Here is a 13,219-nt window from a genome sequence, read left to right as displayed (position 1 = left end):
GTCTTTCTTACATAATATCGCGTCCGAGGTTGCTGAGCCCACAAGTAGGTGGTGGCAAGGGTACATAAGTTTGTGTCATCTCAGAAATTCGCCTAGATGGCGCTACAGCTTTGCGACACGAAACGGAAAGACGAACGGAGAGCAATACATTGAGTACGTCATTGCCTATGGAGTCATTGCCGACGAATGCTACGCATTAAAATGTTACGGTGACTGAAGGAAAGATGCAGCGCATAAATAATTATAATGCTCCGAATACAAGCTGGGGACAGAATCATTTGCCTAATTGAAACGTATATAAACACAAACTGGGCACAACGTCAAGAAAGCGAAAAAAGTGCCTAAAACGCGCTCTAAAAGCACAAGGAAGACTGAAGGCAATTGTTATTGCCGCGGGTCGGATAAAGCGCAAAATCGACACAACGCTAGTGGCTAGTACCTAGTACCTAGTACGCTTATTCGAAAAAGTAATGACTTGTAAAATGCGTTTGAAAAGGGTTTTCTTACAAATACGAATCATTTAATCTCAGCACAAACATATACTAGAGTGTTTCCAGGTGGCCAATGAACACGCGGGTCATCTCTTTGGCATAGACGACTTGCTTTATTTTGCAACTTTGCACATGTGTTAGCATGGGCCCCCTTCGTGTGGGTGCGCTCAGGTATTGCAATTATTCGCATTATTTAACGTGTTTGCCACAGGCCCTTGCCATAGGCCGTGAAACCTCAAAAGTGAGCCCATCATATACTAAATGCTAAACAAGAGTCATTCTGTATAAAATAGCCTTAACCAGCCTTTAAGCTTCGACTGAAAACACCACACAATGATCAAGAAGTAAGGAACCAAAAAGTTCTTGTTTAACTAAACGTATTTATCGTACGCCTTCTCGTGAATGTAATTCGAAATAGAAAGCAATTTTACTGTTATTGCAATGCCTCCTCTTTCAATAAGCAGGCCACGCCTCTGTTCTTCAAAATTATTTGTGTCTCCATACAGTGCCCACTTTTCTGATTGGATTGTAAGTGGAACCTGTCAAGTGGAAATACTTCCTGTCACAAGGACCGCACTTTGTTCTAAAATATTGGATGTCACTTCACTTATTTGCTCCTAAATAGAAATACCCCGCTGGATAGAAGTAGTATATAACCGCCAGAGCTACTTACTCTTTTGTATCCCAACCTTTTATTGAGAATGAAGCCTTCAGCATCAAATACTAGTGATTAAAGCATGTCCTATTCCAGAGATTCACTTAGAGCGCAGAACCGAAAGAACAAACTGCTCTTGAGCGACAGACTATACTCATACAGGAAAGAGATTAACTGGGCTTTTTGGCTTGTGAGTACACAAGACAGCAGGACTTTCCGTCGACGTTAGTCACCAAATGGCAGTCGTATTACTTTAAACTCAGTGGTTTTCTTCATTGTATATGAGAATATGTGAAACGGATTTCAATTTCCTTTACGATAACATAGAAATTAAACTCCAAACAATATCATATTTTATAATTTCTTATAGTTTCCAATTCACACTGATACGATGCAAATGGGAACCATATTGAATCGACTGCCCGTATATCAGAGATAACACTTCTGTCGGTCGAAGGGCATTGAGCCGATTATAAAGACTATACCTTATTTTTCCACTTTTGCGTTGAACCCCAAATACGAGTGTGTTGCTATGTTTCAAAGAAAGGTATCTTCAAGTGCTGTTCAAAGCTGTTACCAGCCTGGGTGGCGCACTGGCTATGGCGTCACGCAACTAAGCCCTAGGGCACGGTATCAAATTCACGTGGCGGCAGCCACGTTTTTATGTGCGTTACATGTAAAAGGCGCCCGTGTACCAATAATCGGGTGCAGGTATCGTGCAAATGGCCAAATTATTCGTGAGTGCTTTACTGCGACGTCATTTGAGTTCCACTCGTGGTTTTGACACATAAAACTGCGAGCCTCTGCCAAAATACACTCTTGTACCCAGCGTTGATGCAAGCATCTGGTATAATGCCTTGACAGGCACAAAAAAGTCACAGGCCTGCGCGGCACGCGCAGCACAATCACAGCGTAAGCTGGTGGAGCGGCTCAAAGGTAGCTCCAATTTCGGCACCACGCACAGCAGGGTATTCGCGACAAAGTCTCTTCGCCTCGTTTTCCTGAGAACGATCTGAACTGCCCGCCCAGCTTCGACGGCGAGCTGCGGCTTGTAATGCTTTCTGCACAGCAGTCTGCGGAGCCCCATCAAGCCTGGTTGTAGCCGCGCACGTATCTCTACGATTCGCTTCCTTCAGCAGTGATTCGTAACTTGCGAGGAGACGCCACAACGTGTACCGAAAAGGTATCCAGAATACGTGGTGCATATCTCACATCGCTTGACCCGTGGCACGGTACATTGTTGTTGTTGATGATGATCATGATAGTCATTGTAATGAAGAAGAAGAACAGAAAGCAAGCAGTAGAGGGGCGTTATCATCGATGTAGAACGCGAACTCAGACCACGAGCTGTTGGCACCGAGACCGTCGTTCCCTTGGAGCTGCGTTGGTTTTTCGCCTGTCGCTTTCTGTTAATAAATCCCCTTATCAGTCATGATTGTGTACTGTAATCTTCAAAACGGGCTGGTGACAAATAGCCACCTAGCCAGCTTGAGTGAACGAGGTCCAGTTACAACTTACATGCAACTTACATGTCGAGCACGCTGCATTTGTAGGCGGCATACCTAGATGGCGCCGCCATACTGGCGGAAGCTCGAGTCGTCTGCGCCTGCGCGCCTGCCTAGGGCGCGCTTATAGGACATTTTTCCGCTTCCTTATAGCAAGCGCTTGCGTGGCTCAGTGGCAAAGTATCCGACTGCCGCGCAGCGGGCCTGGGTTTGATCCCGGCTGGGACCGAGTACTTTTTTTCGCATTTCCGGTGATAGCGGTTACGATCACCTGCAGCGGCGGCGGATACCATGGCGAACCGAAACGGCTATTGGAAAGAGCCCATAACTGCTTACGCTGTAAAAAAATTACTGCGACGATAACAATACTTCCTAATGCAAATTTTTTGCGCAGCTCTATTCAGGTTTTCGTTTCACGATATACTGAGGCATCACAACGAACTCCGGACCGACTGGCACAGTCGCGACGCCCGGCGCTATACTACGTTGGCCGGCCACATACTTGCCATTTCCCGGCAACTGCAGCTTACGTAACCGTAATCTTTCACCAGGAAAAGCTTGCGGCGATGGCTAAAAGAGAAGGCGAGCTTCTGGTTCGTTAATTTTTTTTCCCTATTCGGCAGGCACCGGCGCGGCTACGGAGATTGCGAGCTTTCTAGATCATTTTTTAGAGCGTAAGCTGTTATGGGCTCATTCCCATAGCCGTTTCGGTTCGCGATGGTGCCGCCGCCAACGGTGTATGCCGCCGTAACCGCTATCGCCGTAAATGCGAAAAAAGTACGCCACTCCCGCCGGCATCGAGCCCGCGCCCGCTGCGTGGGAACAAGACACTCGACCACTGAGCCACGCAAGCGCTTGCTAACGGGCAGCGAAAAAATGGCCTAAAACGCACCCAAGCGCGCAGGCGCAGATGACCCGAGCCTCCGCCAGTATGGTGGCGCCATCTAGGTAAGGTGCCTGCGAACGTAGCGTGCGCAGGCGCAGACGACGAGATGCTATTCAGAAGAGGCGCGTAATCAACGCGATCCCGAGCTGACCGAGCTGCCGAGCCTCCGCCAGTGTGGTGGCGCCATCTAGTTAAGGTGCCTGCAAACGCAGCGTGCCCGACATCGAAGTAGCCGTAAGGTTTGATCGGGCTCAGCAGACTGCTGTGCAGAGACCATTACACGCCGCAGATCGCCGTCCACGCCGAGCGAACAGTTCAGATAGATCTTGTCAGGAGGAGGCGAACAGACTGCCGCGAAGGCCCTGTTGTGCGTGGTGTCCAAATCGGAGCTACGCTTGACCCGCCTCACCAGCTTACGCTGTGACTTTGCTGCGTGTGCAGTGCAGGCCTGTGACTTTTTTCTTGCCCCCCCCCCCCCCTCCCTTCGCTGGCGCCGCCGCTAGCGCGGAGGCGTACACGGCTCGCTCCTCTGGCGCCATTTCGTAGCGGTCGTCGCAAGTCTTGCGCGGCACTACGCTTTTCTTATCACGCTGCGCTCCACGTTCGATTTTATATATCGCTTTCCTCGTTCGCTCTGTTACGCCGAGGGAAAACGCCGTCGCCGGCATTTGCCGCAGGTAAGGCGCATAAGAGCTGCGCTTTAAAAGAAAAGTAGAGCATGCGCAATGCCATGATTCCCCACGTTGTGCTTACGTATCAGAAGGCACAAGAATACAGTTTTGCTTGCGTTTGCGTATTCTTCGAAATATTCTCTCCGGCTCGGATATCAAGGCTCTATACTACACTTCACACCAAAGTTGTTCAAACGGCAGCGGAGCTCATATTATTAAATAAGATTGTGAAGGAGTTCTGTTATACTTGAATGATGTCACTAATGAACATATATTTTGAGCACGAGTCATCATGAATGGTCTTCAAAGAGCAAACGTCTTTGTGTGGGTCGCCGCCACTATAGGTATCCTTCGATTACCAAATGCTTCGACTTTTCATCTTCAAAGAAATTTAGCAATGCAAAAGACAACACAGACGACAAAAGGCGCACATGGAGAACTCTGTCTCTGTCGTCCGCGTCGTATCAAGCCGTTGAAATGTTCTTTGAAGATAAATCAGAACTACTCCGATATTCAGTTATTTGTTGCTGTGTTTGTTCATTTGTACGGATACTCCCGTGCATGAAATTCAGATATTGTTTGTGGACTACGAGTTCTGGCTAAAGACTGCCCCATTTATCAGGATCACAAATACAGCCTCTACAAAGACAATCCATACGAGAATGAATCAATTCTGAAAGATGAACTCTGCCTCAATAAATGAAGGGATTTTCCTGTGTCCACAATTTAGCATGCCATTCGGCAGTGCTGATCTATTTTGTGCAGCTACTACTCCTGTTATCAGCACATCTTTGTGGCGATAAAGATACACAACCGGAGTAGCTTGTGAGACGTTGGAATTAAGCTATCTCGTCAATTTCTCAAGCATCTATATTTGTCCTGCCTTCCTCTCAACAGTGCATCTACGTTACTCAGCGCGTTGGAATTTTCTTTTGCCGGTCACTGATGAAGCAATATGAGAATATTTGCTTCCAGCCACACTACTGTAAACAAGCGTCACACTAGAGATGCACGAAATTTACAATGAGCTTATAGAGGGTAGATAAGGTAGGGAACGCATTCGAGTCGTAAGTAAGCGTGGCACATCAAGAACGAAATGCGATGTTTTTAATGGCGCGATTGACCATTTGTTTTAGTGTAAAATGTGTATCAACCGTGTAATGATATCTGCAGCACATACTTACGTGGTTGTGACATGAGGACGGCTGCAGCAAATACATACATCTTGATAAGTGCGTTTAAATACTGTTTTTTAAGAAGTGAGAGCTGAGTGGTTGCATGTTCAAACCGTGCTTGCAAAAGTGAGGGAATATCCTTGACAAAGTAGCAGCCCTCTACCTAAATAGAGGCACTTGAAAAACCTTGCTGAACGTAATGATGTCCATAAAATAAGATTGATCATTTGAAAAAAAAATTATTTTGTTTATCGATTCCAGCAGTGCTCATCATGGTTCCCAATGAAGCTGCTTGCGCTTGGAGGCATGGTGTGAGGAATTTCAGAGAATTGGCTTTCGCAAGAAGTGAAGCACTGCTTCAGCAAGACCGTATCATGCATCTAGTGACAAGCTCACGAACCCCTCTTTGATTGCAATAAAATGTCGAAATCGAGACTTTAGCCTCTTGTCCTCTTACGGGTGAATGAAAGGCGCAGATTCTTCGAGGATCTTTGTACAAATACATGAAGCTCACACAATTTAAAGTGGCTAGAAATATTACACTGGAGGTGAGTATGCCAATCATGTCCATTGGACAACGATGTGTTTTCTGCGACGCTTCTTTGTGGTATTGCAGTGGTTAAGACGCCACAAGCCTGCATGTGGGCCCGTCTGCATAGTTTCATGAAGATGATTCAGCAAAGTGCCAACAACTTTCAAATTCGCTGTGCTTGTCAAAGTATATCGCGCTTCATTTTATATAATATTTAAAATGAATGCTATGTACGTTTAACAGCCAGAAATCATGTATATTCTAGTATTTAAATGAAAATGTTGCTAACGTAAGATCAACACATATTCAAGCTAAAACAATAAGCATCAACCTTACCACTCCCGTGCATTTGCATGTTCGATATTTTTTCTTGCAGTATAGGTTTAAATTTAATCATCCTGAGCACTACACTTACGTTAACATGTAGTATCCTAGTGAAAGTACACCATTTGCATTTTGTGCGTTCTTTTACAGCGAAAGCTGTTTATGGCTAGACGAAACGAAAAATCCGTTCGTCCCATGTTTCGATAAACGTATCCATTCGCTGCGCCGTCAGTTAAGTCGTTCTCTACGTCGCACCCAAGCGTGCGCGCCATTGGCAGCGCCGTTAGTGACGTCCTACCTGCTCTGCCCGCAACGCCGCATCCTCGGCTAGCTGTTGTCGCATGCGTTCGATATCTCCAGTTAGCTCGGCGTCGTGGTTAGCAGCATTCGCACGCCATGGGCGCTTGTGTTCCACTTCGCGATTTCAACGTGGACGTTTCGCCGCAGCCGAAGCCATAGTGCCGCTCGAGAAACTCCTGCCGAAATCGGGCGTTGGCCTCGGCGAATGCGTTCCCGCCATTGCCACGTTGACGCTGCTCTGCCCGCAAAGCCGTCTTCTCGGCTCGCCGTTGTCGTATGCGTTCGATATCTCGAGTTAGCTCGGCATCGTGGTTAGCAGCATCCGCTCGCTATTGGCGATTGCATTCCTCTAGGAACACAAACATGTAATCAATAATTGAGAAACTCTTCAATACAGCATCGGGATTAACCCACGAGGCTAAGCAGCGGCGCCGCACGTTTCAGCTTCGAAGGTTAGCCATCTGTACGGAGTGTTCGGGCGTAGTTTTTTTTTTCTGCACACGTAGTTGATTTGTTTTACTCAGTGCCTCCACAGGAAATGTGTGCCTTCGTTGGGAATTGCATTGACCGTAACGGCGCAGTAGATTTTTAATAAATCAACACAAAACGGACAGCCAAGGATATACATGAATCTTGAACCATATGCTCACGTGTGCTAATTGAGGGGTGGAAGGTAACAAAGGGCTTCCTAAACCCTCTACAGACCAACACAAAAGAGCGTCACTCGATTTAAGGGTGCCGGTCTGGTGCCCGTATTCCTGAAGACCGGCATAGCGTGGCCGGTTTCTTTAAAGCACAGACCGCCAGCGCACTTTCATTCTGTAGAGCCATGCACAAGCACTGAAATCCCCTGTTCGAGCGTGAAGCGCGTTAAGAAGCTCACTCGTAAGAACGCGCGATGCCCTGCTACCATTACGTGCAAAGACATGGCAGTTATCCATGGAAATCAGCAAAACAAAACCACACCAGGGTAGTGCCTCTCGAGGTTGAAGGAATAGCACCAGTCCACCGGCAGATGACGGGATCATTTCAATATTCACAAACAACAGTCTTGTGACCTCTGACGCATGGCCTCTGGCAACGTCCTTGCGAAGAGAAATAAGTATTCTGAATGGCATCGATATCTGCTAAGATGTGGTCACCGGACGGATAACTGGTTATCTTTAAAATTAGCGTATACTGAGAACCTTTTTTGATGCGAAAGCATCAAATGGATCATTGAGCGAAAAAAACCGGCATCCGGCGTCTGTAGCAGCGAAATGGCACCTAAATTCTCATTGGTAGAGCCGCCACGTTACTGACTCGCGCTCGCTGGCTCGGACCTCGACGGAGCAGAGCGGTCGAAAGGGAACTCCTGCTGCTGCGGAATTGTGTGAGGGGAGAGGGCATCGTCGTGACGATTGTTACACTCGCTCTGGCTCTCGGAAGCTTGCGTTATCCGGACGTTCTAACTGGGCCTCGGAAATGATAAATTAAAGCGTCCCAAGCGCCTCAACGCGCTACGATACGACGTAACCATTATTAACACCTACCGTACGCCAAGAGCAGCGGCTTATCGCAAAGCTTGTACGAGCTTCCTCAAAAAAGCCGGCATATCCCACGCCCTGTGGAAATCGATGTTATGCGAAGCAGTGCGCAGGGAGCCTGCTAAGTTAACGAAACGACCATGAGAGCGCCAAGACGTAGGCGGCTCTGTCATGACCTACATGACACGCAGGTCATGGCATTCATGTCATGAGTCCTAAGGAGTCCCTTTAGCTACACCTAAGAGACCTTAACCCATTAAGGACCAAGAAAAATCTACCCGTTACATTTTGCAGATTTCTTGTGTGAGGTGATATTTTCACACTGTAAATACATTCTGAAAGTTTCATGAGTGCCGCTTTATTCATTGAAACGCCACGATAGTGTACTTTATAAAGTACGCTGGGCCTTTATGGGAGCAATACCTGATGTAGGTTACCAAATGGTAAATGCTATATTTTGGAGCTTCAAAAACCAAAGGCTTGCAGCAGCGAAGAGTCCAACAAATTTTGCGTAAGCCCTCGTAACCTTCTCGTAGCAAAATGAGGATTTTAGTGGGAAATATTCTTTGCTGGGACGTGTTGTTACCTATTCAAGTGTGTGGCATAATTTCACAGGGAATGACTTTGGTGTTACTTTCAGAGGGGCGCGCAATGAAAATATATTATTGACGCAGACCTACACGTGATATCTTACGATGAATGCAGGTTTTCAAGACTAAAGACTAAAACATTCAACGGACTGGTGGCATCTCCTCCAATAACAGTCGGTTCTTGCATTTCAGTCCTGTTATGTGATTTGGTTGGCAACAATTTGTTAGAATTTTCGAACCTTTCAAGAGATGGGATCTACGTCTGGTTCCTCAATGCGGCCTGCTCTACTTTTATTGCTTAACTCATCTCAATTGGCACAGGATCGTCTTCGTTGTTTTCTGTATCCTCCCGCCTATTTTCCAATTTGTAATAAAATCCTGCATCAAATACTGGCCGTTTTAAATAATGTTGATACCATATCTAAATGGCTTTTAATTCATCTAAATTTAATGCAACATGGCTCGCTGTTTTATTGACTGTGAAGATAAGAGCGGTGTCATCTTTCTCAGCAGCAATAAAAGAACCAGGAGGAATAATATCAATCTTGATGTAATCCTTAATATATTTTTTGTGCGATGGTCTCTGAAGTGTTTCTAGTCAGAAAAATATATTCAAAAATAGTCAGCAAAAAATAATGGTAAAAAAGCCACCGTGTGTGCTTCGAGAACAAGCACACCCCTATAGCATACACATAGGCCCAGTGTACTTTACAAAGTGCACCTACATTTATTTTCTTGTGACGCTATAAATATGTATTGTATATGGAACGTCGTGCATTCATCGTTTACGTCATTCTTTTGTAAAACTTCCGCAGAAACCTCAGTTTCGTGAAGCATATGATATGCCTGATAAAAAATAAAGAAGGTGCATGAACGGCAGCACCGGCTATGTTCAGCACTTCTCCGAGTTTGCGATGAATAAATCAAATACATCATGCAGCTGTCAAAAAAAAACTACAACGGGGTCGTCTTGGCAGCACTGTTCCTAGCAAAATGGCGTACTAAGGAACACAGTGTATTTATTCTTTAATTCTTTACAAATGAAAATGGTACTGTACTTTTAAAGAACGGTGGTCCCTGATAGGTTAAGGTGAAAACCTTAGTCATGATCATGACTATGACTTCCACCACCATCCTTAAGCGTTTCCTTCAATTTTTACTGACGTCCGGGCCCATTTTAGTGATTCTAGAGATCTTTTTTTGCAGAGTAATTGTCATTTTTGCTCAGTCACGGTCTTGACTATGACTTCGAGCAACAATATTAGCCATTTCCTTCACCTAGTACCCCATCCGAACCCATTGTATTGGTTTTTGTGTGTTAATCTTTTTTCGCGGAGTCATTGTCATTTTTACTTAGTCATGCTAATGACTATGATTTCTACCACCATCATCTGAGTGTTTCCTTGACTTAGTGCCCACGTCCGAACCGATTCCAGTGGTTTTTGAGTGTTAATCTTTTTCGCTGGGTCATTGTCATGACCTACATGACACGCATATCATGACATTTATGTCATAACCTATCACTTATGTTCGTCATACACTCCTGTCATACTATGCAAATTTTGGTGCCTACCAAGTTAACGAAACGACCATGGGAGCACCAAAGCGTAGGCGGTTGTTTCATGACCTACATGACACGCATGTGATGACATTCCTGTCATGAAATATCATTTATGTTCGTGATGTACTCTTGTCATAGTATGCCAATTTTGGTACATACCAAGTGAACGAAACGACCATGAGAGCACAAAGTCGATAGGCGGCTAGATAGATAGATAGATACTGTCAAAGTAGCAAACGTTCGCCAACAAATGCTTCGCATTTAAAACTTAGCAAAAAGGACTTGCTATAGGTAGGCGACTCCAACCGCCACCAAGAGGCGTGGGGCTACAATCACAGTACGCTACATGGAAGGCAGCTCCTACAAACCGCAAATGATGCCCACCTAACGCTACTGAATGAGATAGAAACTCCCACTCGTATTGCCAATTCATTGGAAATATTAACAAACCCAGACCTGACTTGGGGCCGGACAGCTAAGGAAGCGGAGTGGAAAAACACTGGGGAAATGTTGGGTAGTGCCCACAGTGTCATAGAGATGGTCATTCCCACATCAAAGAAGCAACGCACGACTAAACAAAATCGCACTATAGCCACAAATATCACAGATTGGGATGCTTTCAGGAGTCTTCTCCATGGAAAGCACACTGACAACCTTGAGGAATGGGCGAAAACAATGCGCACCGCACACAAGGGCACAACGAAGACAGTACAAAGAACTGAGGACCACCCGCAATTAAACAAACACCTACATATCTATGGGACAATAGGCACAAGCTTCTCAGCAAACGGAGAAAGAACAAGTTGAACAAGCACCTACAAGCCCGTATAGATAGCATTATCAAAGAGGCGCAAGAATAGGCCGACAAACTCGCAACAGAGAACTGGATGCATATATGCGAGCAAGCCGTAAACAACATGCACACAAGCCGAGCCTGGTCGCTTTTCGGGCGCTTCTTAGGCAACCCAGGAGAAAGAACAACCTGGAAGCAATCGAACTGAGGGAGGAAATAGGAGCGTACGATCTGGCGGAACTAATAGCCAACCATTTCTTCCCCTCAGCAACGTTAAAGAAAGATCAGCGACAACTACCATCCATAATAGATTGCCGCGAGGTACCTGCAGACCAGCAATTAACAATGGGAGAGTTTAAAGCAGCCATCAATGTAAGCAAAGGGCACACGGCACCTGGACCGGACGGCATCACAAACAAGATGCTACGCAATATGCCAGACACACAACTGGAACAGCTCCTGCGTATCATCAACCAAGCTTGGGAAAGCGGTGACATACCGGACACCTGGAAAACGGCTAAGGTGATCCCGATAGCAAAGCCCAGTAAGACCCCAAACGCCATTAGCCACCTGCGACCCATTTCTTTAACATCATGTACGGGAAAGATTATGGAACGAATGGCCCTTTCACGACTTCTATGGTAGCAGGAATGTTGCACTTCGGTCGATCCTCGAGTCATTGGATTTAGAAAGCACATGTGCACGCAGGATGCAATGCTTCCCATACAAGAAGTATATAGAGCACAGAGCAGCAGCCAATTCAGGGCCATAGTGGGGCAGGATATCAAAGCAGCTTTTGATAACGTTACCCATCAAGTGGTGCTCGAAGGTCTGCAAGCCATGCAACCAGGTCGAAAACTTTACAACTACGTAAAAGGGTTTCCTACAAACCGCATAGTTACCGTGAACGTAAACGAAGACGAGTAGGAAAAAAGATACCTGAGAAGAGGTGTACCCCAAGGGTCGATTCTCTCACCCACACTATTCTTGCTAGCACTAAGCAAGCTGCCAACTCTTTGAGGCGTGTAGAAGACCTTCATGTTACAATATATGTGGAAGATATGATGCTCTGGGACAGCAGAAAATCTCCAGCTGGAATTCAAGAGAAACTACAATCAGGTAATAATATCAAGGCGCTATACCTCCAAGCACGGGGCCGCGCCCTGTCCACAGCCCAGTGTGAGCACATTGTGTTAACCAACCAAAGGGACCAGCAGGCAGAAGAAGAACGAAAACTAATAACGCTATAAGTGAACCAAGATGTTATCCCGAGAAAAACCCACATCAAGGTCCTGCGCTTTTGGCTACGGCACAGTGCTAAGGCGGACGTTTGTGTACGACAAGTATTTCAGTAGCTGCTTGAAGTCAAGAGGCTATTTACAAGAACAACACGAAGGGTGAGCGGTGTCAAAGAGCACCAACTCATAAGGCTCACCATGCCCTGGCTATACCACGAATCGTGTACCAATATCCATACGTACAAGTCACCAAAACACAAAAGGACAAACTTGCAAGCATGCTTCGGCAGCTAACGGGAGTTAAACTAGGCACCCCTGCATACTCTCGATCCAACCGAGTCGATGACACGGCAGTTTTACTTAAACATGATGAGCTGTACCAACTCCGACCGTGGTTGCTCAGTGGCTATGGTGTTGGGCTGCTGAGCACGAGGTCGCGGGATTGAATCCCGGCCACGGCGGCTGCATTTCGATGGGGGCGAAATGCGAAAAACACCCGTGTACATAGATTTAGGTGCACGCTAAAAAAGCCCAGGTGGTCCAAATTTCCGGAGTCCCCCACTACGGCGTGCCTCATAACCATTACGTGGTTTTGGCACGTAAAACCCCACATTTTTTTTGTAAGAACTCCACCAAGAAGCACAATTTATTCGCCTGAAACTATCTAGACAGGGGCGGGTATTTTAGCGTGATCCAGGCTACAATATCCCACTTGCCTCTGGTACAGAACCACACCCCCCGTGGAACACGCTAGACCGTGTTACGGTTGACCCAATACCTAGACATATGGGGGCAGACACACAACCAGAAACACGACAAAATCGAGCGCAACGCCTCAGGAACGACACCGAAGGCTGCATCCTATACACGGACGCCTCTCCAACTAATAAATACTTCTGCACGGGGTTGGAAACCGACTCAGCACCTATGTTCCACGACAACATCAAGCGGAACTTACAGCTGTCGTGTAGG

The 13,219-nt window shown here is 46.3% G+C and overlaps 1 long non-coding RNA gene across 2 annotated transcripts in view; it reads left to right on the top strand.

Moving 5' to 3' along the window:
* Window positions 1-1,106: 1,106 nt before the first annotated feature.
* The window catches only part of LOC119462770 (uncharacterized), a 59,119-nt gene continuing 47,006 nt past the window's right edge, over window positions 1,107-13,219 (top strand). Inside the window, exon 1 of one of the 2 annotated variants that reach the window (XR_007463113.1) lies at window positions 1,107-1,217. This is a non-coding gene — a long non-coding RNA (uncharacterized LOC119462770). The remainder of the gene's footprint in view (window positions 1,218-13,219) is intronic. The other variant, XR_007463112.1, reaches the window with a different exon arrangement.

Source organism: Dermacentor silvarum, chromosome 8, assembly GCF_013339745.2.
Source record: "Dermacentor silvarum isolate Dsil-2018 chromosome 8, BIME_Dsil_1.4, whole genome shotgun sequence".
Lineage (NCBI taxonomy): Eukaryota > Metazoa > Arthropoda > Arachnida > Ixodida > Ixodidae > Dermacentor > Dermacentor silvarum.
Note: the sequence above shows the minus strand (reverse complement) of the source record. Positions and strands in the feature narration are given on the sequence as shown.